The sequence below is a fragment of the Lissotriton helveticus genome, chromosome 10 (assembly GCF_964261635.1).
Source record: "Lissotriton helveticus chromosome 10, aLisHel1.1, whole genome shotgun sequence".
NCBI classification, from domain to species: domain Eukaryota; kingdom Metazoa; phylum Chordata; class Amphibia; order Caudata; family Salamandridae; genus Lissotriton; species Lissotriton helveticus.
The window spans coordinates 411,410,655-411,436,640 of record NC_136071.1 but is presented as its reverse complement, the minus strand read 5'-3'; the positions used below and the strand labels follow the sequence as shown (position 1 = coordinate 411,436,640).

The window sequence follows — 25,986 nt, the reverse complement described above, 5'->3', positions numbered from 1 at the left end:
GATTTCTGAACATTGATTAGAAATCCCATAACCAATTTGTAAATGAGAAATTAACACATTCTTATCCTGAGCCATTACCTACCTCAACAACTTTCTGATAATCAGTCTGATTCCTTATGCTCTGAGAAAAGCTACAACAGGATTAAGAATTTTTTAAGTTTCTTTTTATTGTTAATCAAAAACATTGTCATAGTATACACATTGACAGAAAATACACAAGGCATGGCAGTTTGCGATAAATTACACACAATTCACATTCTCCTGCTAAGTAGACAACCTAGTTTGTAATAAACCATTAGGGTATTAAGTCCTCCAGGGGCGGCTGTGTCGGTAACACAAGTAGCTCACAAATGGTACCTCCGTATTCACTCCATTTTCCCCATATTTGCATCCAAATCCTAGGGCATCCTCTTGTGACATACACCATTTTTTAACGAAACATGGACCAATCGATGTCCCTTTCCCATTCCCCCAGCGTCGGGCCATGTGCACTCCACACTTCCTAACAATGTTCCTTTTAGCAACTAGTAAGCCTAAAGTCACCCAAGTTTGTTCTTTACTGTTTAAATCAGTCGGTTCTGATATATTGAGGAGACATCGTTTGGCCTCCATCGTTAGTCTTTGCCCCAGTACTTCCCCCAAAATGAGGTGACCGCCCTCCAATAACTCGCAATGCAGGGGCATTCCCACAGAACATGAAAAAAAGGTTTGAGAATCTTGATGAAACACCAAGGACCTGAAGAAAGTCCGAAAGGAAGGGCTTTGAAGTGGGATAAGGAATTTCCCCATTGGAATTGATGCTATTTTTATGGAACCAATTTTTTTATTGGTAAGGAGTCAGAGCAAAGGAACACAGCTTCCTGAATGAAGATATTTTTGTTGAGAAGGATGTATCGGAACTGAGAGGTGTGCGTCTTGTTGATCCAATCCGACTAACCAATTACCCTGCAGTAAGATATCTTTGAGATGGAGGATGGTTTCTATTTTGAAATTTTGGTACACAACAATATTTTTGAAAACTTTAAAAGTTAACACAAGGTGAAACTTGTTTTTCTTCTGCACTTGAAAGATGGTGCTGAGAAACGTGAGGGATCGAGATCTGCTTTTTCGATCGCCTGTGTGGCTAGAAAAGAATGGATTTTGTCTCGAATAAAAAGAGATTGGTCCTGTGAAAAAAGAAGATGCAACTGCAGTGGAGACTGATAGAGATCTATTTGATAATCTTGAATGGTTTGAATTTCTCAGGGATCTGTAGTGAGAGAAAATCATGCATTTAAACAAAGAGCTAATCAGGCTTTTCCAGGAGGTGGGCCAGAATTGGAAAGTCTTACCAGAGTATTTCTCTCCTTTGTTCCAGTATCTCCTGGAACGGAACCCTCTGGAATGACTGTCATTAGGACGTCAGGAGGAGGAGCTACGCTGTTCTGCGTCTTTCTGGAGGTCTCGGCTGCAATCGGCTTCCTTGGTCCTCGGCACCTAGCCCTTAGAGGCCCCAAAACTCCCTGTCTTTGCCCACTTGACCTTCTGCTCCCTGCTGCAATTTTTCAGCAAGCTCCAGGAACCATAGGGGAGCGCAGGAAATATTGCTCTTTTCTTTTGAGTGGCCAAGCTGAGGAGCTTTTAGTTGAGGAGTGAGGCAGAGGAGAAAGCGGGGGTTGAGGCGGCGTAGGAGTGCCGAGGCACACAGCGTGTGAGAGAGGCTGATCCTGGCGACTGTACTCAGCCATCATGAAGTGGCAAGTCCAGGTCCCCACAGAGGCATTCCAGCTAGGACTGGGTGTGGCTTGCAGGTGCTTTCCAGTGAGCTCCTGCTCAACTTCTCTCTCCAAACTGCCTCAATGCTGCGAACCGCTGCTTTGACCTGAACCAATAACACAACAGAAATGATCCTTGAGGAATCATTCACCTTTTAACTTATTATTTAGAAGTGGTCACATTCATGAACAGAATTTATCAAAAAAAGTTTCCATCAATAAATGGTTCTTTTTATCTTGAAATCAATTCAGGTATTCATTAATCAGATCATATATGGCAACCCAATAGCTACTGTCTTGGTTCATATAACATCCACAGTAGTATCTTACACCTTTTGTTCACTGGACAGTACAAACAATTAGCCATACATTACAATCAGTTCACAGTTTTCTTGTATTTCATTCTGTTTCCACTGATAACTCAGTAAACACAAACGGTGTAATGGTGTCGACGTTTTGGTCTCAAACTAAATCAATTCCACGAGACCATCCTCAGGACGATAGTCGTTGCACCATGAATTGAAGCGCCAGATACCTCGCGGTCGCTTTATCCTCTTGTATAATTTTTCAGTCAATAGAGCGATTTGTGTGTCACTCCACAATTCTAGTATTCTTTGATGTTTTTCATCTCAGGAGCTTGATTATATCAATCCCGCACTCGACAAACATCCTGGGAAGCTGGGCGCACCTTCAGCCCTGTCCCTCTTGCCCACAATCGGTCCACAGTAGAGGAGCTGGCAAGCTGAGGACAGACACAAGAGATTCTGCACTGACTTTGCTGCATCAGTAAGTGGTGTTGGTGAGAGGTGCAGTGACGCATCTGATGCCTGGTCCCTGGAGAGTTCCCCCTGAAGGCCACTCGACTCAATCCATAAGAAAAGTTGGTGATAATGGTTAGCAGAAAGCAGCTGTCCCGTAGAAAGAATTTGGCAGATGCACCATCTTCTCAGACATACCCCCTTGCATCTCCAATATTTATTTTATTTATTTATTTAAGCTTGTATCGCGCACAGATACCCACAATGGGTTTCCGGCGCCAGGGATAGACTGTAGAAGAAAGAGGGAGTGTCACCTTGACTTGAGGCCTCAGCCGACTATTGGTCACGCTTAGTAAAGAGCAGGGTCTTCAGAGTTTTACGGAAGCGGAATGAGTTGGTCTCAGATTTTAATGGCAATGGGAGGGAGTTCCAGTATTTAGGACCCAGGGTGGAAAAGGAACGGCCTCCCATTTTTGTCAACTTCCATCTTGGTACTGTGAAATTGCCAGTGTCCGATGACCTTAGTGAGCGCAGGGGTCTGTAGGGCTTTACCAGCCCCTGAACATATACTGGGGCGCTGCCCTGCTTGGCCTTGAACATGTAGCAGAGTGCCTTGAATTTAACACGTTCTGGGATGCTCAGCCAATGGAGGTCGCGCAAGGCGGCAGTGGCTGAGGAGCGTCTGGGGACGTTCTTTAGCAGGCACGCGGCCGCATTTTGCACCACCTGCAGCACATGTATAGTGGCTTTATCTGCACCCAGGTAAAGAATGTTGCCATAGTCCAGGCGTGATGTTACAAGGGCCTGGACCACAGTTCTGCGGGAGGAAAGGGGGAGCATCCACAAAATCTTCTTGTGAAGCCACCGCAAGATTGAAAAGCAGATGGCTGAAACCTTAGTAGCCTGTTGTCTCATAGTTAGCCTGTCGTCAATAATGACACCCAGGTTACGAAGTGCAGTAGAAGGTGTAGGCGCATTTCCCAGTTCGATGGGCCAGTGGCGGGGACCCCATAGATGTTTGTTCTGTCCCAGAATGACCACCTCGGTCTTCTCCCCATTCAGTTTGAGACAATTTCTCCGCATCCAACCGGCCACAAGAGTGAGGCCCGACTTGAGTGCGGAGATGTTGTTTACGTCTCTCCCTGATAAGGAGAAAACGATCTGGGTGTCATCTGCGTAGGAAAACAGGGTTAACCCAGCTTGTTCGACTATGGTTGCCAAGGGTTTAACGTAAACGTTAAATAATAGAGGGCTAAGAATTGAGCCCTGGGGGACGCCATGGGTGGAAGGACAGATGGCGGAGGCTGCTTTAGAAGAAAACACTTGGAAGCTTCGATCGCTAAGGAAAGACACCAGCCAGGCCAGAGCCTGGCCTGCCACACCTAGAGATTTCAGAGAGTCAGAGGATAAAGAATCAGCGAGGAAAAGCAGATGCTTAAGCAGAAACCCATTGGCTAAAACATCTTGATGATTAAATATCTGCCTCTGTCTGCCTTCCCCACTTGACTCCTGGGCCATTTGACGCTGTTTTGTGTCCTAGATGCTAGGCTCATGAGAATGTTGGACATTCTAAGTCTACGTACTTTTCGATATGTTGAATATTTGTGTTTGCATGTACTCGTCCTATTGCACAATCTGTAAAGCGCTCTGATACCCTCGGTATTACCAATTGTTGCCATCTAACCCCACCAAAGAAATACAGAGCTTGATCCTGAATATCACCACAGATGCTCTCAATGAGGGGTTCATTACCAAAAAGGAATTTGCTTTCCTTAATGTTAAATCCCCCCGCACCCCGGTTATATATACCTTGACAAAAGTCCACAAAGATCCCACACACCCCGCCGGCCGACCAATAGTCTCAGCCTGCGGTTCAATCCTGGAACCTTTAGGCTCCTACGTTGACTTCTTTATTAAAGACTTCGTACCTTCCACTGCCTGCTATGTGAGAGATAGCATGGCAATGGTTAATCTTATCGAACACCACCCCTTCGATCCCGACACTGACTCACTCTGTACCATGGACGTGGAGTCCCTTTACACAAACATCCCCCAAACTGCAGCCCTACTGGTAATCCAAAGAATACTCAACTCACGCCCACGACCCCACAATGTCCCGACTCATTTCATTCTCCAACTATTGGAACTCTGTCTAACTAGGATTTTTTTTCTGTTTTGATAACCAGTTTTAACAACAAATCAAGGGCACCTCAATGGGCGCGATTCTTGCCCCAAATCTGGCTATTTTGTTTATGGATCAGCTAGAAACAGGCTCCATTCTTACAGTATCAAACCCCTTCTTCACAGGCATCTGCCTGTGGCGAAGGTATATTGATGATATTTTTGTCATCTGGAAACATGACACATCTTGCCTACACCAGTTCCTACATTGGCTTAATAACTGTGCTGGCCTCACCTTTACCATCCCCATTGACAAAGCGTCCATAGCCTTTTTAGACCTCACCATTTTCCACTCAGAAGGTGAACTACTCACGCGTCTCTATAGAAAACCTACGGAGCGCAACACACTCCTGAGTTATTCCAGCAATCACCCTAGGGCCCTAAGGGATTCGCTACCTTACTCTCAATTCTTGAGAATAAGGAGGAATTGCTCCACAAAAGAAGTCTATTTGAGAGAGGTATCCACTCTCTCCACTAAACTTAAGGAACAAGGCTACCCGAAAAGAATAGTGAGAAATGCATCGAAAAGGGCTTGGTACTGCCCCCGGGAAGTCCTCCTCACCCCAAAACCAAAAAAAAGAGTTAGAAAGAATTGCCTGTGTCACCACATTCTCCCCTTTCTCCAATCAAATACGTAAAGCAATACTCCATCATTGGCCAGTAATTAATGCAGGCAGTCTCAACATTGAAAGACCACTGTTTGCCTTTCGCAAAAGTCAAAATCTGAAGGACCATCTGGTTAGAGCTGCTTTCCCCAACCCCAGTCCCTCTTCTACACTGGACTCACTGTGGGGGTTGGCACCGGTGGTAGGCCATTGGAAATGTGGTGGGTGCAATCTTTGCGAGTTCACTATTGAAGGCAAAAGTTTTAATTTCAACAATATCACTGTCAACTGTCGTGCCTTCTCTAACTGCAATACTTGCAATGTAATTTACCCGATTCAATGCCCATGTTCTAAAGTCTATATTGGTCAGACAACGCAGAAAATAAAAACCAGGATTATGCAGCACAGGAGCTGAATCCGGTGCAAAACACCGAACACACCCTTGGTGGAACACTTCACACAAGCCAACCATGATGAAAATGACATCCGCTGGACAATACTCAAAGTATTAAAACTCCCACAGAGAGGTGGAAACATGGCGCAGTTACTTAACAGAGAGGAACTCAAATAAATTATCCTAATGGACACTATCAAAAATGGGCTTAACAGGATGGAAGACTGGACTACATTGCTTTGAAGCACTATGAACTGGAACTGTCTCAATTGCCCACGCTACCTGCTTGCATAAATGTGACTAGCGGCAGACTCTGCTACCCTCACGAGATGTTTTACAGTTATGAACTATTGTCATTCACAATGTGAACCACCAGTATGAATTTCCAAAATGCCAGACATATCGTTATGCTCCGTGTTCATTTATTCCTGAATTCTTTCGCCTTCCTCTATATCCTATCTATACAATTCCCACCCTGGCTCTCCCCACGGGTTGTCATCATCATATATCTTAGCCACTGGCAATTCCCCACTCGTCACTTAATTGGTTGCACATGCGGCGCGTAACTCGAGGCACCACAATTGACACCGGGCCACAGTGGCAATCCCCTATCTATCTCCCCTTCGGGCACCACTCCAAGATGGCTGCATACCCCACACACAGGTGGTAGTCCCTCCTTTAGTCCCCTTTCTTTGCACACTCGCGACACCGTTCCAAGATGGCGACGGGTCACCACGCATAAGAATGGACCCGCGCGGTAGCACAGGTGTTCCTGCCATCGCGCTTCGGAACGTCAGGCAGATCGTTGCCGCTCCTCAACTAAGGTATGACTGGCCACTTACTCTGGGCGCTTAGCTCTTGCACTCGCCCTACCTCGACCCACTTAGTCCTCATGGGCTTCCCTAATCGTTTTTCTGTTCCAGCCCTGCTGTTAGACCTTGTTACCCTTTCGAGTCAGCATTAACGGTATTCCAGGATTCTCCGGAACCTTCTGCTCGGCAGATTTAGGTCTTTACTCCCGACCAAGCATAGACTGTCAACTACCAGGTAGGCATTAAGCGTTGCCGTACGTTACATTAACCCCAAGCACTCAGGCACTCCCACCTCCAATTATTGCCTTTTCCTCCCACCCCAGTGCGTAATTAATCCCAACTACCAACAAAAAGGAGCAGTTCAAGATCCCGCTGCATGCGCGGTAAGCCCGAAATGTACATCTCCACTGTCCGTCGTGTACTTTCAATTTCACCCGGCCACCACTCTCTGGCGGTTTTCCGTTACCTCACCCAGCCAACCACTATTCCATTGCAACCGGCACGTTACCGCACCACCAGTGGGCAGTTGTGTACCCACTCTCGCCCCCCCCCCCGCGGCTGTCCTTGTCTGTCTTATTTTCTCTTAATTTTCCTTTTTTCTCAGTTTTTTCACGAAATCCTCCTTCTCAATTGTAACCACAAGCAGTCACTTCATATATATATTGTGAAATTTCCTACACCGCTGTGGCACGAAAAGCTTTCGATCTCCTTCTCACAATATTCTGATTTACCGCCCCCGATCGTCAGTCACTGTACACACTGCACTTGATACATAAAATGTAAGAGTTTACATCGCTCATATCTCTGATCGCTGGTCGTCTCTGAGTACTGTGGCCTTGTCACCATAATTAACAGGTGCTGATATGCACTAAATGTTGTAATTTACTGTCAAATGTTTTTGTTCATCACAATATCTGACATACCGTTGTTGTGTTTTTTCCTCCAACGTTTTTCCCCTATCTCAATTCAAACAGGCATTGTGTTCGATATCAGGCAAAATCTAATTCTCAGTCCTGATGATGATCCCGTAAGATTATTGAGTTTGGGATCGAAACATCGTCGACAATAGAAAATAGTACCACTATGGTCCATTGTGTATATAATGTGGTTACTATTTTTGCCGGCTTGATTCATTAATTGATCACTGCAAGCCGCTTTAGCTCCAATTTCTGCCTGAAAACTGTTTTATGTATTGTATGTTTGACTGTTGTCCTATGTACCGGGTGCAGGATTGCGTCCCGTTGTATATAATTTATCCTTTTGTATTCCCTGTAATTCCAAATTCATTAAAAATTAAAATTCTTTGTCCGGCTGGACACTGAAAATATACATAGTACCTATTCAGGCCTATGGCTCATTTATGTTCCCTGACTCCCTTTCTAAGGACCATTGTTTTCTATAATAACCGATACCCTCGGTAGTCATGTCTGCGCTATATAAAACTTTCTAAATAAATAAATCGGTCTCAAATGGTTCAATATGTCTTTTTTTTAAATATCACAGAATCTGCACACAATTGCGAGCAGTTACTACTACAACAATAATTCAAACCAATCCTCATACCACTAACCAAGTGGTTTCGCCCATTACACTCATGCTTGAGGTAAAGCCTAGAGCACATCACAATGGAGATACTGTCCCTACCTCGCTAATCCTCAAAAATAGATGGGAACTATAAGAGGGGGAACTACAATAGAGAAGCACCTATGGGCCAGCACTAAGTGTGCTACACCAGCCACTACTCCAGTTTTTAGTAGTGCGCATGTGGGAGCAGCCATGCAAAACACACTAACAATAGCAGCCCAAGTTCACTCAATCTAGAGATGGCCACTAAAAAGAGGGTAGAGAACTATTGTCTCCAACAATGATACCAGAAGGGAAAGTATAACGGACCAAGAACTGGGCAATCTTTCAGAACGTTCCTTCCCATAACCGGGGCCTAAATAGACGAGGCACTCACTCAACCTCCAATACTGGTTAGGTGCCAGAGGGATAGGAACACTGGGCTTGGCCAGGATACGCCACCTTTTGCCCATAGCCCTTCGTCTGCCTCCATCAGTGCCTTGAAGGTCGCGATCGCCAGGGCGTTGCTTTGGCAACCAAATAAAATGCAGCTTCAGATTGACCAAACACAATCACTGGCAACGCATTTGGCTGACCTGGGGCTAAAATAATCAACTTGAAGGCGAACTAAACGTATTGGAGAAGGAGAAACCATACCCTTGTTCCCAATAATTGCTAAATTAAGCACCCTACCAGATATGCAAAGCACCTTAGTGGGAAGTGTTAAGGTCAATGCACTGAGGGACGGATCACACATCCAGGAAGCTAACTCTAATATCCAAGGGTCACTTATCTCACTGGGGGTCCAAATTGCACCAGGGCCATACCGGCAGCAACAAGACACTTACCGGCAGTTCACCAGGGTTTCCCAGCGCCTCCGCCGCCGCAGGACACACGCGGCCGCCGAGTGAGGCGTCTCAGCAAAACTACATCTCCCAGCGTCCCCTGCTGGGCGGGGACGCCGACTGACTGCTGGGGCTCCCGTAGGGAGCCGGTGAAAAGCGAGCCCTTCCTCCGGTGGAGCGGGGGGTCCAAATTGCACCAGGGCCATACCGGAAGCAACAAGACACTTACCGGCAGTTCACCAGGGTTTCCCAGCGCCTCCGCCGCCGCAGGACACACGCGGCCGCCGAGTGAGGCGTCTCAGCAAAACTACATCTCCCAGCGTCCCCTGCTGGGCGGGGACGCCGACTGACTGCTGGGGCTCCCGTAGGGAGCCGGTGAAAAGCGAGCCCTTCCTCCGGTGGAGCGGGGGGTCCAAATTGCACCAGGGCCATACCGGCAGCAACAAGACACTTACCGGCAGTTCACCAGGGTTTCCCAGCGCCTCCGCCGCCGCAGGACACACGCGGCCGCCGAGTGAGGCGTCTCAGCAAAACTACATCTCCCAGCGTCCCCTGCTGGGCGGGGACGCCGACTGACTGCTGGGGCTCCCGTAGGGAGCCGGTGAAAAGCGAGCCCTTCCTCCGGTGGAGCGGGGGGTCCAAATTGCACCAGGGCCATACCGGCAGCAACAAGACACTTACCGGCAGTTCACCAGGGTTTCCCAGCGCCTCCGCCGCCGCAGGACACACGCGGCCGCCGAGTGAGGCGTCTCAGCAAAACTACATCTCCCAGCGTCCCCTGCTGGGCGGGGACGCCGACTGACTGCTGGGGCTCCCGTAGGGAGCCGGTGAAAAGCGAGCCCTTCCTCCGGTGGAGCGGGGGGTCCAAATTGCACCAGGGCCATACCGGCAGCAACAAGACACTTACCGGCAGTTCACCAGGGTTTCCCAGCGCCTCCGCCGCCGCAGGACACACGCGGCCGCCGAGTGAGGCGTCTCAGCAAAACTACATCTCCCAGCGTCCCCTGCTGGGCGGGGACGCCGACTGACTGCTGGGGCTCCCGTAGGGAGCCGGTGAAAAGCGAGCCCTTCCTCCGGTGGAGCGGGGGGTCCAAATTGCACCAGGGCCATACCGGCAGCAACAAGACACTTACCGGCAGTTCACCAGGGTTTCCCAGCGCCTCCGCCGCCGCAGGACACACGCGGCCGCCGAGTGAGGCGTCTCAGCAAAACTACATCTCCCAGCGTCCCCTGCTGGGCGGGGACGCCGACTGACTGCTGGGGCTCCCGTAGGGAGCCGGTGAAAAGCGAGCCCTTCCTCCCGCGTCGCGGAACGCGCGCGGGCGACGCCGGGCTGAGCCCGGGCAGAGGGCGGGCCGTCTGTGGCCGTCCGGGGCAGGAGGAGGCAGGGCAGGGCCACCCCATTTCCATCTACTGTACCGGTTTCAACTTGAGGCGCCGCATCTCAGCATGTCAACACGCTCCGGTAAGGCCTTGAGGGGTTGCGGGGAGAGTGCCCCCGGGGGTGCTATGTTTGGCTCTATGGACAAATTCCTGACAAGGGTTGCGGCTGTCATAGACAATGAACTTGCCATATCTGAACGGCGCCTTTCACTTGACTTCCCTCCTGCCAAAAGTCCATCGCCTGCAATAGTGTTGTCCCCTCTAAATCCTACTCCCCCTGCACTTTTGCTTGGGGATTTACCTGGGGATTCCCTTATTGCACCTCCAATGGGTGGTTTAGAGGGGTTAGAAAGCTCATTGACTGGTGTCCACGGTACCAGTCCATGTGCCGTGCTTATAGATCCATGCAATGAGCTCTCTCTAGTAGGTGCACCTGGCATTCAGTCCCTACACTGCCCTGAGGTTCCTGCTCCCGTCCCACAAGCGCCGACCAAAAAGCAACCCATCCAGGAGCCTATCAAAAGGAAGGGGAAAAGGGCAAATCACACTAGAAAGGGTTGCCCATCTAAGACCACTAACCATCCCAGGTACCTGCCCCTGAGGGGTCCCTCCCCCGAGAGCACCGCAGGACCGGTATCCACAGGGACAGCCATTTGCGCTCCGGCTGTTATTGATACAGTACCACCCTTCTTGTCGGCCCCACTAACGCCTGTTCAGGACAACGTGGGTCACTCTATGGAGGCGTTTGAGAAGATGGTCAAGTCTCTTGTGTTGCCACTTATAGACCAGGTCAAGAGGTTGGGGGAAAGGCTTGACTGCTTTGAGCAGGCTACTAGGGACAATTTCTTTGCCCTAAAGACCCTTCTCAAGCACCAGCCAAAGCCCAGTAAGGATAGGACTGATAGGTCAGATGAGTCCAATAGGATAGAGGTCCCAGAGAGACCCCCCCTGGGAGACCAACTGATGCAGCCGCCCAAGCACGCAGCACCTGGGAATACGATCTTGGCTGCTCCTAAGGTTGGTCCTAGACAGATAAAGCCGAAGGCTCCCACTTATGTTGCCCACGTGTATGCTACCCTTCCCCCAGCAGCAATATCCCCGGTGGCTACCCAGGCCCCAAGGCAACACAAGAAGGGAGGGACGGGCCCTACTTCGCAGCCTGGGGTTGCTATATCTGATGCAACTGGTGGTGTTGCATCAACCCCTAAGGTTGCATCTATTCCCGTCCCACCTACAAATCGGCTCCCTTTGGGTCCTCCCCAGAACAGTAGACGCGTGTGCCCCCCAGTTAACCTCCCCCCTGAGTGCCACCCGTATGTTGTCATCCTTACGAAAGTCCCCCCTATTGGGAGTACCCAGCGGGAAAACCATCAGTCACTAAAGAATAAGGTCATCCACTGGCTGAAAGCCAACAGGCCCTTGCCTGCGGGAGTGGATGGAATTATTCTTGGTGTACGCCGGGTGGGTTGGATTGGACACGGGAAAAAATCGCTTGAAGGGGATTGTGTGGTTGTAAATTTCCAAGATGCTAGGGTTGCCCAATTTATACGCTCTCAAGGTCAACCCACGGCTGGTTCGGGTATCGACATAGTCGATTTGACATTTTTTTACCCACGGTCTATTATGACCACCCCCTCCATCCACCTTGGACAACCCTCCTTCATTGGCAGCCCAGGGGGCCAATTTTTGGTGGAAAACACTGCCCACGGCCTTCTGACCCCGGGGGTTCTTTCCCAGCAGCTACCCCCAGCTCCAGTGATACCAAACTGGGGACCTGGGAGTTGTTGACTCAGTCATGATCCGGGGGAGGTCGTTGTGGCCCCGGGTTTTGTCGCTGAGTCAACACCATACCCCAAATCCAATGGCTCCTCCTCCCCACCGCAGACTCCGGCTACGGCCGGGTCTGTGGAGGGGAAGGGGGAGACTGGGGCTTCCCATAATTCTCCGCCTGGTCCCCCTGATGTGGGTTCTGCGGACTTGTCACCCCCTGTCGAGGGTTGTAGCATTGCAGCTGTAACGGACCCCCAGATTAGGGTTTTCAGCTGGAATGTTGCGGGCCTCGAGAGGAAGCTGGCGTTGCCGGATTGGAGCGAGCGTGTGGAGCAATACTCCATATGCCTGTTCCAGGAAACCTGGAGTCGGGTGCCCCTTCACAAGGCGGGTTATTCCACCCACTTTTTGCCGGCAGCAGAAAGTGTAACTGGTAGGGGCCGCCCCTCTGGCGGTCTGTTAATCTGGGTAGCCACCGCACTTAACTGTAGGGTGGAGGAGAAGGACACTAACTGCCCCGACCTCCTAAACATTTTGCTTAGAAATTCCCAGGGCAGAGTCATTTTAAATATTTTTAACATTTATGCCCGTGGCACTAAGGGGGGAAGAGAATCCCCAGTTATAGCTTGCTTGGAAGCGCAGCTCCGCTCATCTCCATACAGGTCTTGTACACTGTTGGCAGGTGATCTGAACTGCACTTTCGAGCCTCTGGATCTGGACATCCTAGCAGATCAAGAGGAACTTGACAATGGGTGGGGGATTCCTCACCTCGAGCTTGGCCCTGTTAAAAAATGGACAGAAGTGGCCCTCCAGATTAACTCCCTAGTTATGGAGTTTGGGCTTAGAGCTGCCAATGGCAGAACCAGGTCCGACAAAGTAGGGGCGCACACCTACAATAGGCCAGGACACACGTCACGGATTGATTATTTCCTTCTTGACATACACCTGTGGGGCAAGGTGGAGGACATGGTAGTTTTACCTTCTGTGGAGAGTGACCACAATCTCCTGTCCCTCACCCTGTCCCACAGGTGCGTCAACAGCACCGTGAGTGGTTCTCCTTGTAACCCCGCGCCAGACCTGTCAGTGGTCACGAACTGTGGGCGAAGGCTAAAGTGGGCGAAGCTGGCTCTTTCAGAGGAGAAAACCTCCGCGATTAGGCAGCTTCTGGTTTCAGCCCTGGCCAATCTTGACTGCCAAGAGGAAGGGCTGATGGAGGTGGCACCTAGGTTTTGTGTCATAACTCAGGCCATTGGCGACCTCTTTGTAGTCCCAGCCCACCCGAGCGGAAGGAAACCCAGCCTACGACCGGGTCAGGGCTGGTACAACCAAAAGTGTAGGGAGGCGAAATCACTTCTTATTGAGGCAGTCAAGTCCAAATTGCCGCTTAGGACTAGGGAGGCCAGGAGACACTACACACTCTGCCAGAAAAATGCCAGGATGGAATGGGAGGATAACTTCTGGCAGGACCTCCTGGCTGCCAGCCGAGGGAAAGATGCTAAAGGTTTTTGGGACATGGTGGGCAAAAGGAATCGTCCCGACGATTCCCGGAGGACTCGTGCGATTAATGCCCAGACTTGGTTTTCCCATTTCCAAAATCTGTACTCTGCTGTTGAAGGCCCCCTTAATGATCCCTTTAACATCCCAGCCTTTACTCTAGACCGTGACCTGGATCTGTTTTCCCCCCTTGATGTAACAAAGCAGATCAAAACCTTGGTCCCCTTGAAAGCAGCTGGCCCGGATGGCCTACCGGGGGATATCCTCCGTGCTTACCCGGAAGAATGGGGGGCTCTAATCTCTGCACTCCTCAATGCAATCATGGGGGGAGGGCTTGTGCCTGACTCCTGGAGAGGTGCAGAGGTGGTCCCCATTTTTAAAAAGGGCAGTCGGGATTTACCCGGGAACTATAGGCCTATAAGCCTAATAGACTCCAGCCAGAAATTAGCCGGGAAAACCATCTTGGGGAGAATTACTCAATGGGTGGACGACAATCACATTCTGTCCGACATGCAGGCTGGGTTCCGTTCGGGTACAGGAACTATTGAACAGGCCTTTAGGCTTTTGTTGTTACACTGGAAGGTGGTGGTGCTGGGCAAAGGCAGTCTCTATCTGGCCTTTATTGACCTTAAGACTGCCTTTGACCTGGTACCAAGGGAGGAACTTTGGAGGGTCCTTCATGGTTTAGGGATGCCCCCGTACCTACTGAACCTCCTCATTAACCTGCACACCAACACCTATGCCCAGGTTAGATGGGGGCTGAATGGGGAAAAGACCGATAAAATCAGGGTCGAGAGGGGAGTAAGACAGGGCTGTGTTTTGGCCCCCACCTTATTCTCCCTCTATATTAACGGGGTGGTAGATCATCTACTGGGCGAACCATCAGATGCTCCCAGCCTGGGTGGAGTAAAAATTCCAACTCTGTTGTTCGCCGACGACACCCTCCTCATCTCCAAAACCCCCCAAGGTCTACAGTTTTTGCTGAACCGCTTCCAGGATTTCTGTACCACTAAAGGCCTCGTCATTAACATAGACAAGACCAAGTACCTAGTCATGCACCCACCCCGCAAACTTGGTCGCCCTCCAATCCTGAACTCCATACCCCTAGAAAGAGTGGCGGAATTTGATTATCTGGGGATCCGTCTGAATGATGCAATGAGCTGGACTGCCCACATCGATAAAATGACTCTGGCCCACAAAAGGGTGGGGGGCGCCCTTCTTAAAGAGTACAATAACTCCTCAAAACATTGTGTTGCACCCATACTGGAGATTTATAAAGCTCGTGCAGTCCCTGCTTCTCTCTATGGATCGGAACTGTGGGGCTTGGGCAAAGTCGACTCATTGAGTAAGGCCGAAAATAAATTTATCAAGGATCTTCTTGCTATTCCATCGAGCAGCCCGACCATCCCAATGCTCTTGGACACTGGCTGTAAAGCCATAAGGGACCAGGCTCGGCTTCGTCCCCTTCTGCTCTGGGCACGTTTGTGGAGGGTCCCGGAGCTACAATCGTATGCCAACGGTCTGGCAGAAGTGATGCATGCTGATGGTTGGAGCAGCATCAAATGGCTGAAGGACATAAAACATCTTTTAGGGGAACTGGGTTTGGCTTCTTGCTGGCATAGTCACTCCGCTCCACCAAAGAAGATTCTAAAAAAACTTTTCTGGGAGTGGGTTGACGTGAAGCGCTCTAGTAGCCAGCAGCATTGCAAAACCACCGCAGCTTTCCTGTTGTTCAAAGACGTTGTCTTGTATGAGCCATATATGGATATTATAACAGTGGCTATGGATAGGTCCTTGTACATTAAATTTCGGCTAGGAACCTTGCCCTTGGCGGATCTCTGTTCAAGGTGGAATAAAGCCCAGCCCACATCACGCTTTTGTGCCTCTTGTCCGGACAAACCTGAGACGGTGCCACACTTCCTTTTCGAATGCCAGGACTATGGTCGCCCCAGATCGCGTTGGCTTGGCCCCATTTGCAGAGAACTGGGGACTCGTCAGCACTCTGTTGCCCTTCGGATTCTTTTAACTAACACAGCCCCTCCTATTGTTTGTGCTGTTGCAAAATTTTTAAAATGGGCTTGGTTGATAAGACTTAGAAGACTGTCCATAACAATTTAATTCTTTTTTATCTAATTTATGCTGACATACCGTGTTTTAATTACCATTCCACTTGTACAGTCTTACTTATTTCGACATGCTGTTTTTATCTTTTTGTACTGCTTTTATGATATGTGCATATCGAAATAAAGCATCAATCAATCAATCAATCAACTTAAATTTCCAGTAGGTAGAGTTGAACCACCAGTTCTGGTGGGTGTGATCATCAATTCCCAGATAACCTTTGATTACCCAGCTGAGAAAGAACTAATCCGGAGTTTGGCCAACCTTGATTCGCCTTGAAATGTTGCATCATATGAGGCACTTTCTAACTCGGCCCATCTGCTTGTCTGACTATTCTATCAAGGAAAGCGAAAAAGAGATTGAAGAAGCAAATAAACAACTTACATCCAAGTGGAGATCTTTGATTTTAGCAGCATCCAATACATTTGTGGACCATGTGGGACCAAGTCCAGCAAATTTCTTTCCTATATTTGCTCCACAATCAAAGTCAAATCATTTGGCTACATTGGAAACTGGTACAAAAGGGGGTGGTGATGGACGGAGCATCTGAATCAATCAAACACTCACACCCAGTCAAAAGATCTGGGTTTAATTCATCACCGTTCTTTAGCCCACTCTGCCACCCCAGTTCAGACATGGCTATATGCAAATCAGTCTGACCCTGTGCCTCATGGGAACAGTCCAGCCCGAACTGCAAAGCCATGTCTTCCCTGGACCGGAAACAAGCTTCCGAGGACCGGTTTCTGGCATTCCAGCCGTCTTCAGCCCGGCTTGCTTGAATCCTGTGGCAAAGTGAGCAAGGGACTCCGTCTGAGCATAACCTGCCACACTTATGGCCGCCAAAAGCGGTTCAAAAGGGGTGGTGATGGACGGAGCATCTGAATCAATCAAACACTCACACCCAGTCAAAAGATCTGGGTTTCATTCATCACCGTTCTTTAGCCCACTCTGCCACCCCAGTTCAGACATGGCTATATGCAAATCAGTCTGACCCTGTGCCTCATGGGAACAGTCCAGCCCGAACTGCCAAGCAATGTCTTCCCTGGACCGGTCTTCACTTGGCCACTGGATTCAAGATAGCCTGGCTGATGAAAATTATGAATCCGAAACCGGTCCCAGGATGCTTGTTTCCGGTCAATGGAAGACATGGCTTGGCAGTTCGGGCTGGACTGTTCCCATGAGGCACAGGGTCAGACTGGTTTGCATATGGCCATGTCGGAAATGGGGTGGCTGAGTGGGCTAAAGAATGGTGATGGATTAAACCCAGATCAGTTGACTGGGGGTGAGTGTTTGATTTGCTCAAACGCTCCGTCCATCATCCCCTTTTGTATCGCTTTGTTCGCCCTAAGTGTGGCAGGGTATGCTCAGACGTGAGTCCCTTGCTCACTTGGCCACTGGATTCAAGATAGCCTGGCTGATGAGGATTATGAATCCGAAACCGGTCCCAGGATGCTTGTTTCCAGTCCATGGACGACATGGCTTGGCAGTTCGGGCTGAACTGTTCCCATGAGGCACAGGGTCAGGCTGATTTGCATATGGCCATGTCTGAAATGGGGTGGCTGAATGGGCTAAAGAATGGTGATGGATTAAACCCAGATCAGTTGACTGGGGGTGAGTGTTTGATTTGCTCAAAAATCCGTCCATCATCCCCTTTTGTATCGCTTTGTTCGCCCTAAGTGTGGCAGGGTATGCTCAGACGTGAGTCCCTTGCTCACTTGGCCACTGGATTCAAGATAGCCTGGCTGATGAGGAATATGAATCAGAAACCGGTCCCAGGATCCTTGTTTCCGGTCCATGGAAGACATGGCTTGGCAGTTCGGGCTGGACTGTTCCCATGAGGCACAGGGTCAGACTGATTTGCATATGGCCATGTCTGAAATGGGGTGGCTGAGTGGGCTAAAGAATGGTGATGGATTAAACCCAGATCAGTTGACTGGGGGTGAGTGTTTGATTTGCTCAAACGCTCCGTCCATCATCCCCTTTTGTATCGCTTTGTTCGCGCTAAGTGTGGCAGGGTATGCTCAGATGTGAGTCCCTTGCTCACTTGGCCACTGGATTCAAGATAGCCAGGCTGATGAGGATTATGAATCCAAAACCGGTCCCAGGATGCTTGTTTCCGGTCCATGGAAGACATGGCTTGGCAGTTCGGGCTGGACTGTTCCCATGAGGCACAGGGTCAGACTGATTTGCATATGGCCATGTCTGAAATGGGGTGGCTGAGTGGGCTAAAGAATGGTGATGGATTAAACCCAGATCAGTTGACTGGGGGTGAGTGTTTGATTTGCTCAAACGCTCCGTCCATCATCCCCTTTTGTATCGCTTTGATCGCCCTAAGTGTGGCAGGGTATGCTCAGACGTGAGTCCCTTGCTCACTTGGCCACTGGATTCAAGATAGCCTGGCTGATGAGGATTACGAATCCGAAACCGGTCCCAGGATGCTTGTTTCCGGTCCATGGAAGACATGGCTTGGCAGTTAGGGCTGGACTGTTCCCATGAGGCACAGGGTCAGACTGATTTGCATATGGCCATGTCTGAAATGGGGTGACTGAGTGGGCTAAAGAATGGTGATGGATTAAACCCAGATCAGTTGACTGGGGGTGAGTGTTTGATTTGCTCAAACGCTCCGTCCATCATCCCCCTTTGTATCGCTACATTCGAAACTGCCCAAATCAAAGGAATGGATCAAATAGCACCTCTTAATGTGTCTACTGTGAAACTAACTGCTGAAACAGGTACTCAGTCGGATATATTGAGGATATAGGACCCAGTCCCAATAAACAGGTGTTGGAGGGCTGGGCAGGTAAACAGACGCGGAGGCTGAATATACTTCTTAATGATTAAGTTTTAATGAAATATTGATAAACTGAAATATTATGGTCAGGTTGGTGATGTTCTTTCTTCTTCCAGGTTCTTTCTCTCCCAAATTGCCCCTTCCGGTGGCTTGGAGAAGAGGAGTCAAAGCAGTGGTAAGTATAATGATTAGGTTTTATAGGGTTTTTTTATCTGCCCGTCACTACACCGTTTCTAAAAAGAGGTGTTCGGCCTGAGGAGGGTTAAAGGGAGGTACTGTGCAGGGTAATTACAGGACACTAGTGCTCCAAGTAACTCTTTCTCTTATAACCAACCAAACTGAAATAATCCTAATATCAGGAAAATAGAGGAAAAAGACTGCCTGCCCGCCCCGCTTACCCACTCCGCCGTAACTCTCCAGAGTTGCGGCTGCCCTTCAGCGTCCTTCAGTGGGCTTCACCATTCCTCGCTCCACCTCTCAGGAGCTTCCTCCATCTAGGCATCTTCCCTCGCTTTCTCTGACTGGCTGGGACCAGTCTGTCCGACTCGCCGAATTTCAGCTGCGTCCTCCTTCGGCTTCGTGCTCCAGATGAGGTCTCTTACCCTTCCATGTTCGTTCTCACTCTGCTCTTTCTGTCCTGCCTGATTTCCTGCATCCTATCCTTTTTCTCTTTTCTTGGGCCTCCGTTGCTGGTTCCTTTCTCTCGGGTCTCCACCTCCCTGCTGTGACGTGTGAGAGAGGCTGGGGTTATTATGGGACCAATATTGAATGTCTTGTTTCCTTTTTTCCCACAGATGGAATCCATCCAGTGGCAAAGTGAGCAAGGGACCGATCTCTGGGCATACCCTGCCAACTTAGGGCGAACAAAGCAAAACTAAAGGGGATGATGGACGGAGTGTTGAACATTGCAAGCACTCACCCCAGTCAACTGATCTGGGTTTAATCCATCATCATTCTTTAGCTCACTCCACCACCCCAGTTCAGACATGGTCATATGCAAATCAGTCTGACCCTGTGCCTCATGGGAACAGTCCAGCCCGAACTGCCAAGCAATGTCTTCCCTGGACCGGTCTTCACTTGGCCACTGGATTCAAGATAGCCTGGCTGATGAAAATTATGAATCCGAAACCGGTCCCAGGATGCTTGTTTCCGGTCAATGGAAGACATGGCTTGGCAGTTCGGGCTGGACTGTTCCCATGAGGCACAGGGTCAGACTGGTTTGCATATGGCCATGTCGGAAATGGGGTGGCTGAGTGGGCTAAAGAATGGTGATGGATTAAACCCAGATCAGTTGACTGGGGGTGAGTGTTTGATTTGCTCAAACGCTCCGTCCATCATCCCCTTTTGTATCGCTTTGTTCGCCCTAAGTGTGGCAGGGTATGCTCAGACGTGAGTCCCTTGCTCACTTGGCCACTGGATTCAAGATAGCCTGGCTGATGAGGAATATGAATCAGAAACCGGTCCCAGGATGCTTGTTTCCGGTCCATGGAAGACATGGCTTGGCAGTTCGGGCTGGACTGTTCCCATGAGGCACAGGGTCAGACTTATTTGCATATGGCCATGTCTGAAATGGGGTGGCTGAGTGGGCTAAAGAATGGTGATGGATTAAACCCAGATCAGTTGACTGGGGGTGAGTGTTTGATTTGCTCAAACGCTCCATCCATCATCCCCTTTTGTATCGCTTTGTTCGCCCTAAGTGTGGCAGGGTATGCTCAGACGTGAGTCCCTTGCTCACTTGGCCACTGGATTCAAGATAGCCTGGCTGATGAGGATTATGAATCCGAAACCGGTTCCAGGATGCTTGTTTCCGGTCCATGGAAGACATGGCTTGGCAGTTCGGGCTGGACTGTTCCCATGAGGCACAGGGTCAGACTGATTTGCATATGGCCATGTCTGAAATGGGGTGGCTGAGGGGGCTAAAGAATGGTGATGGATTAAACCCAGATCAGTTGACTGGGGGTGAGTGTTTGATTTGCTCAAACGCTCCGTCCATCATCCCCCTTTGTATCGCTACATTCGAAACTGCCCAAATCAAAGGAATGGATCAAATAGCACCTCTTAATGTGTCTACTGTGAAACTAACTGCTGAAACAGGTACTCAGTCGGATATATTGAGGATATAGGACCCAGTCCCAATAAACAGGTGTTGGAGGGCTGGGCAGGTAAACAGACGCGGAGGCTGAATATGCTTCTTAATGATTAGGTTTTAATGAAATATTGATAAACTGAAATAATATGGTCAGGTTGGTGATGTTCTTTCTTCTTCCAGGTTCTTTCTCTCCCAAATGGCCCCTTCCGGTGGCTCGGAGAAGAGGAGTCAAAGCAGTGGTAAGTATAATGATTAGGTTTTATAGGGTTTTTTTATCTGCCCGTCACCACACCGTTTCTAAAAAGAGGTGTTCGGCCTGAGGAGGGTTAAAGGGAGGTACTGTGCAGGGTAATTACAGGACACTAGTGCTCCAAGTAACTCTTTCTCTTATAACCAACCAAACTGAAATAATCCTAATATCAGGAAAATAGAGGAAAAAGACTGCCTGCCAGCCCCGCTTACCCACTCCGCCGTAACTCTCCAGAGTTGCGGCTGCCCTTCAGCGTCCTTCAGTGGGCTTCCCCATTCCTCGCTCCACCTCTCAGGAGCTTCCTCCATCTAGGCATCTTCCCTCGCTTTCTCTGACTGGCTGGGACCAGTCTGTCCGACTCGCCGAATTTCAGCTGCGTCCTCCTTCGGCTTCGTGCTCCAGATGAGGTCTCTTACCCTTCCATGTTCGTTCTCACTCTGCTCTTTCTGTCCTGCCTGATTTCCTGCATCCTATCCTTTTTCTCTTTTCTTGGGCCTCCGTTGCTGGTTCCTTTCTCTCGGGTCTCCACCTCCCTGCTGTGACGTGTGAGAGAGGCTGGGGTTATTGTGGGACCAATATTGAATGTCTTGTTTCCTTTTTTCCCACAGATGGAATCCATCCAGTGGCAAAGTGAGCAAGGGACCGATCTCTGGGCATACCCTGCCAACTTAGGGCGAACAAAGCAAAACTAAAGGGGATGATGGACGGAGTGTTGAACATTGCAAGCACTCACCCCAGTCAACTGATCTGGGTTTAATCCATCATCATTCTTTAGCTCACTCCACCACCCCAGTTCAGACATGGTCATATGCAAATCAGTCTGACCCTGTGCCTCATGGGAACAGTCCAGCCCGAACTGCCAAGCAATGTCTTCCCTGGACCGGTCTTCACTTGGCCACTGGATTCAAGATAGCCTGGCTGATGAAAATTATGAATCCGAAACCGGTCCCAGGATGCTTGTTTCCGGTCAATGGAAGACATGGCTTGGCAGTTCGGGCTGGACTGTTCCCATGAGGCACAGGGTCCGACTGGTTTGCATATGGCCATGTCGGAAATGGGGTGGCTGAGTGGGCTAAAGAATGGTGATGGATTAAACCCAGATCAGTTGACTGGGGGTGAGTGTTTGATTTGCTCAAACGCTCCGTCCATCATCCCCTTTTGTATCGCTTTGTTCGCCCTAAGTGTGGCAGGGTATGCTCAGACGTGAGTCCCTTGCTCACTTGGCCACTGGATTCAAGATAGCCTGGCTGATGAGGAATATGAATCAGAAACCGGTCCCAGGATGCTTGTTTCCGGTCCATGGAAGACATGGCTTGGCAGTTCGGGCTGGACTGTTCCCATGAGGCACAGGGTCAGACTTATTTGCATATGGCCATGTCTGAAATGGGGTGGCTGAGTGGGCTAAAGAATGGTGATGGATTAAACCCAGATCAGTTGACTGGGGGTGAGTGTTTGATTTGCTCAAACGCTCCATCCATCATCCCCTTTTGTATCGCTTTGTTCGCCCTAAGTGTGGCAGGGTATGCTCAGACGTGAGTCCCTTGCTCACTTGGCCACTGGATTCAAGATAGCCTGGCTGATGAGGATTATGAATCCGAAACCAGTTCCAGGATGCTTGTTTCCGGTCCATGGAAGACATGGCTTGGCAGTTCGGGCTGGACTGTTCCCATGAGGCACAGGGTCAGACTGATTTGCATATGGCCATGTCTGAAATGGGGTGGCTGAGTGGGCTAAAGAATGGTGATGGATTAAACCCAGATCAGTTGACTGGGGGTGAGTGTTTGATTTGCTCAAACGCTCCGTCCATCATCCCCCTTTGTATCGCTACATTCGAAACTGCCCAAATCAAAGGAATGGATCAAATAGCACCTCTTAATGTGTCTACTGTGAAACTAACTGCTGAAACAGGTACTCAGTCGGATATATTGAGGATATAGGACCCAGTCCCAATAAACAGGTGTTGGAGGGCTGGGCAGGTAAACAAACGCGGAGGCTGAATATACTTCTTAATGATTAGGTTTTAATGAAATATTGATAAACTGAAATAATATGGTCAGGTTGGTGATGTTCTTTCTTCTTCCAGGTTCTTTCTCTCCCAAATGGCCCCTTCCGGTGGCTCGGAGAAGAGGAGTCAAAGCAGTGGTAAGTATAATGATTAGGTTTTATAGGGTTTTTTTATCTGCCCGTCACCACACCGTTTCTAAAAAGAGGTGTTCGGCCTGAGGAGGGTTAAAGGGAGGTACTGTGCAGGGTAATTACAGGACACTAGTGCTCCAAGTAACTCTTTCTCTTATAACCAACCAAACTGAAATAATCCTAATATCAGGAAAATAGAGGAAAAAGACTGCCTGCCAGCCCCGCTTACCCACTCCGCCGTAACTCTCCAGAGTTGCGGCTGCCCTTCAGCGTCCTTCAGTGGGCTTCCCCATTCCTCGCTCCACCTCTCAGGAGCTTCCTCCATCTAGGCATCTTCCCTCGCTTTCTCTGACTGGCTGGGACCAGTCTGTCCGACTCGCCGAATTTCAGCTGCGTCCTCCTTCGGCTTCGTGCTCCAGATGAGGTCTCTTACCCTTCCATGTTCGTTCTCACTCTGCTCTTTCTGTCCTGCCTGATTTCCTGCATCCTATCCTTTTTCTCTTTTCTTGGGCCTCCGTTGCTGGTTCCTTTCTCTCGGGTCTCCACCTCCCTGCTGTGACGTGTGAGAGAGGCTGGGGTTATTGTGGGACCAAAATTGAATGTCTTGTTTCCTTTTTTCCCCACAGATGGAATCCATCCAGTGGCAAAGTGAGCAAGGGACCCATGTCTGGGCATACCCTGCCAACTTAGGGCGAACAAAGCAAAACTAAAGGGGATGATGGACGGAGTGTTGAACATTGCAAGCACTCACCCCAGTCAACTGATCTGGGTTTAATCCATCATCATTCTTTAGCTCACTCCACCACCCCAGTTCAGACATGGTCATATGCAAATCAGTCTGACCCTGTGCCTCATGGGAACAGTCCAGCCCGAACTGCCAAGCAATGTCTTCGCTGGACCTGAAACAAGCATCCTGGGACCAGTTTCTGGCTAATCAGCCGTCAACAGCCAGGCTAGCATGAATCCAGTGGCAAAGTGAGCAAGGGACCTACATCTGGGAATACCCTGCCAACTTAGGGCGAACAAAGCAAAACCAAAGGGGATGATGGACGGAGTGTTGAACATTGCAAGCACTCACCACCAGTCAACTGATCTGGGTTTAATCCATCATCATTCTTTAGCTCACTCCGCCACACCAGTTCAGACATGGCCATATGCAAATCAGTTTGACCCTGTGCCTCATGGGAACAGTCCAGCCTGAACTGCCAAGCCATGTCTACCCTGGAACGGAAACAAGCATCATCCCCTTTGGTTTTGCTTTGTTCGCCCTAAGTTGGTAGGGTATGCCAAGATGTGGGTCCCTAGCTCACTTTGCCAATGGATTCAAGCTAGCCTGGCTGATAATGGCTGATTAGCCAGAAACCGGTCCTAAGATGCTTGTTCCCAGTCCAGGGAAGACATGGCTTGGCAGTTTGGGCTGGACTATTCCCATGAGGCACAGGGTCAGACTGATTGCAAATGGCCATGTCTAAACTGGGGTGTCAGAGAGAGCTAAAGCTTGATGATGGATTAAACCCAGATCAGTTGACTGGGGGTGAGTGCTTGCAATGTTCAACACTCCGTCCATCATCCCCTTTGGTTTTGCTTTGTTCAGCCAGCTGCTCCTACTCCCACGGCCCTCCGAGAGGACAGAGCTACAGGGAGAATCAGGACAAGTCCCGCTCAGGGGAATTATTTCCTACCAGGAGAGCGCAATTTGGCTGCTATGCAAGAAGCTGTTCCAGAGAGCAATTCCAAGCACCCTGATTCAGTAAGTGTCTGTCTCACCTCCCATCTTTAAGTGGGGGTGTCGGTTCGCTCTATTCTTGCACAACTGGGAGGCTATCACCTCAGACGCCTGGATTCTGCAAACAGCACAAGGTTTTCAAATAGACTTCTATGGTTCCCCAGTCCAAGACGGGCATCCACGGTCTTTGGTTTTCACACAGGACCAGACAACCTTGATCAACCATGAGGTGAGGGATTTGCTTAGCAAAAAGGTGATTCCTCTGGCTCAAAATTCACTAAATCGGATGTAGAGGGTATACAGGCGCTCATATAGTATTCACACTTTTGTTTAGTACACATCCTTAAGTCCCTTAAGTACTGGGCACCTAGGACATAAAAATTATAAATACCTATATCTATCCACCCTGCGGATAACAATATTTGTAACCGCCTAAGTTCCCCAAACCAGCACATACCTTAATACGTTGCAATCGCACCCGAATACAGGCGAAGGCGCCAGGTCTTCCAAGGTTTACAGCACAAGTAGTCTGAATCCGAAAGTAACGAAGGACAACTTTACGTCCTCCCAAGTATCAGCGCCATCTTAACATGATAAATTCCAGCATGCAAAACTATTAGCTGTCATAGAAACTTCACAGAATAACATGTTGGACAGAGTGTTGAAACTTTTCAAACACTTACCTTCAGTCAAAAATCTGGGTTTAATACATCTTTATTTTGCTCGCCACGTCACCCCAGTTCTGGACCCAGCCATTTGTAAATCAGTGTGAATTATTTTGAGTTTTCCATAAGTCCAAATAATCCTTATGCTTCCAATTTCAATAACCAATATACTGTGTCAATCCTACAAAGAATCATAACGTAATTTGTAATACCACAGACTAGCCATGTTAAAACAAAGTAAGAAGGCATTGTTGCTGAGCCTTACCGTGGACTGTCTCTGCCGTGATATCAAACAGAAGACGGGATTCTGTAAACCGTCGAAGAATAGCTTTCCATGGGAGCAGTCCAACCCGAGCTGCCAAGCTAGGTACTGCCTGGACTGAATACAAGTATTCTGGGACTGGTTTCGGGGTATCGCCCCTCATAAGCCAGGCTAGCTTGAATCCAGTGGTGCAGTGAGCACAGGACCCACGTCTAGGCATACCCTTATTCACTTAGGGCGCACATAGCAACTTCACTAAATAACAAGATTCTGAGAAAGTGGCCCTATATATACTGGACCAAAGTAATGTACAGTGTGTATAGAGTCCACAATCCCCAGAGGCATAACAGAGGCTAAAGTCAGGTCTGACCTTACTCTCTAAAGTGG

At 49.3% G+C, this 25,986-nt stretch overlaps 1 protein-coding gene and 1 long non-coding RNA gene across 4 annotated transcripts in view; one reads left to right on the top strand and one right to left on the bottom strand.

The window, feature by feature from the left end:
- Positions 1–19,342, top strand: part of LOC144784237 (uncharacterized) — a 147,573-nt gene extending 128,231 nt beyond the window's left edge. Inside the window, exons 3-4 of the long non-coding RNA XR_013601620.1 lie at positions 18,588–18,646; positions 19,266–19,342. This is a non-coding gene — a long non-coding RNA (uncharacterized LOC144784237). The remainder of the gene's footprint in view (positions 1–18,587; positions 18,647–19,265) is intronic.
- Positions 1–25,986, bottom strand: part of SMARCD3 (SWI/SNF related BAF chromatin remodeling complex subunit D3) — a 1,739,068-nt gene that overhangs the window by 1,622,235 nt on the left and 90,847 nt on the right. For 2 of the 3 annotated variants that reach the window (XR_013601619.1, XM_078662892.1), the window contains exon 2: positions 25,356–25,518. The exons of the other annotated variant lie outside the window; for it this stretch is intronic. The gene's annotated coding sequence lies outside the window, so the exon portion shown is untranslated. The remainder of the gene's footprint in view (positions 1–25,355; positions 25,519–25,986) is intronic. 3 annotated transcript variants of the gene reach the window in all.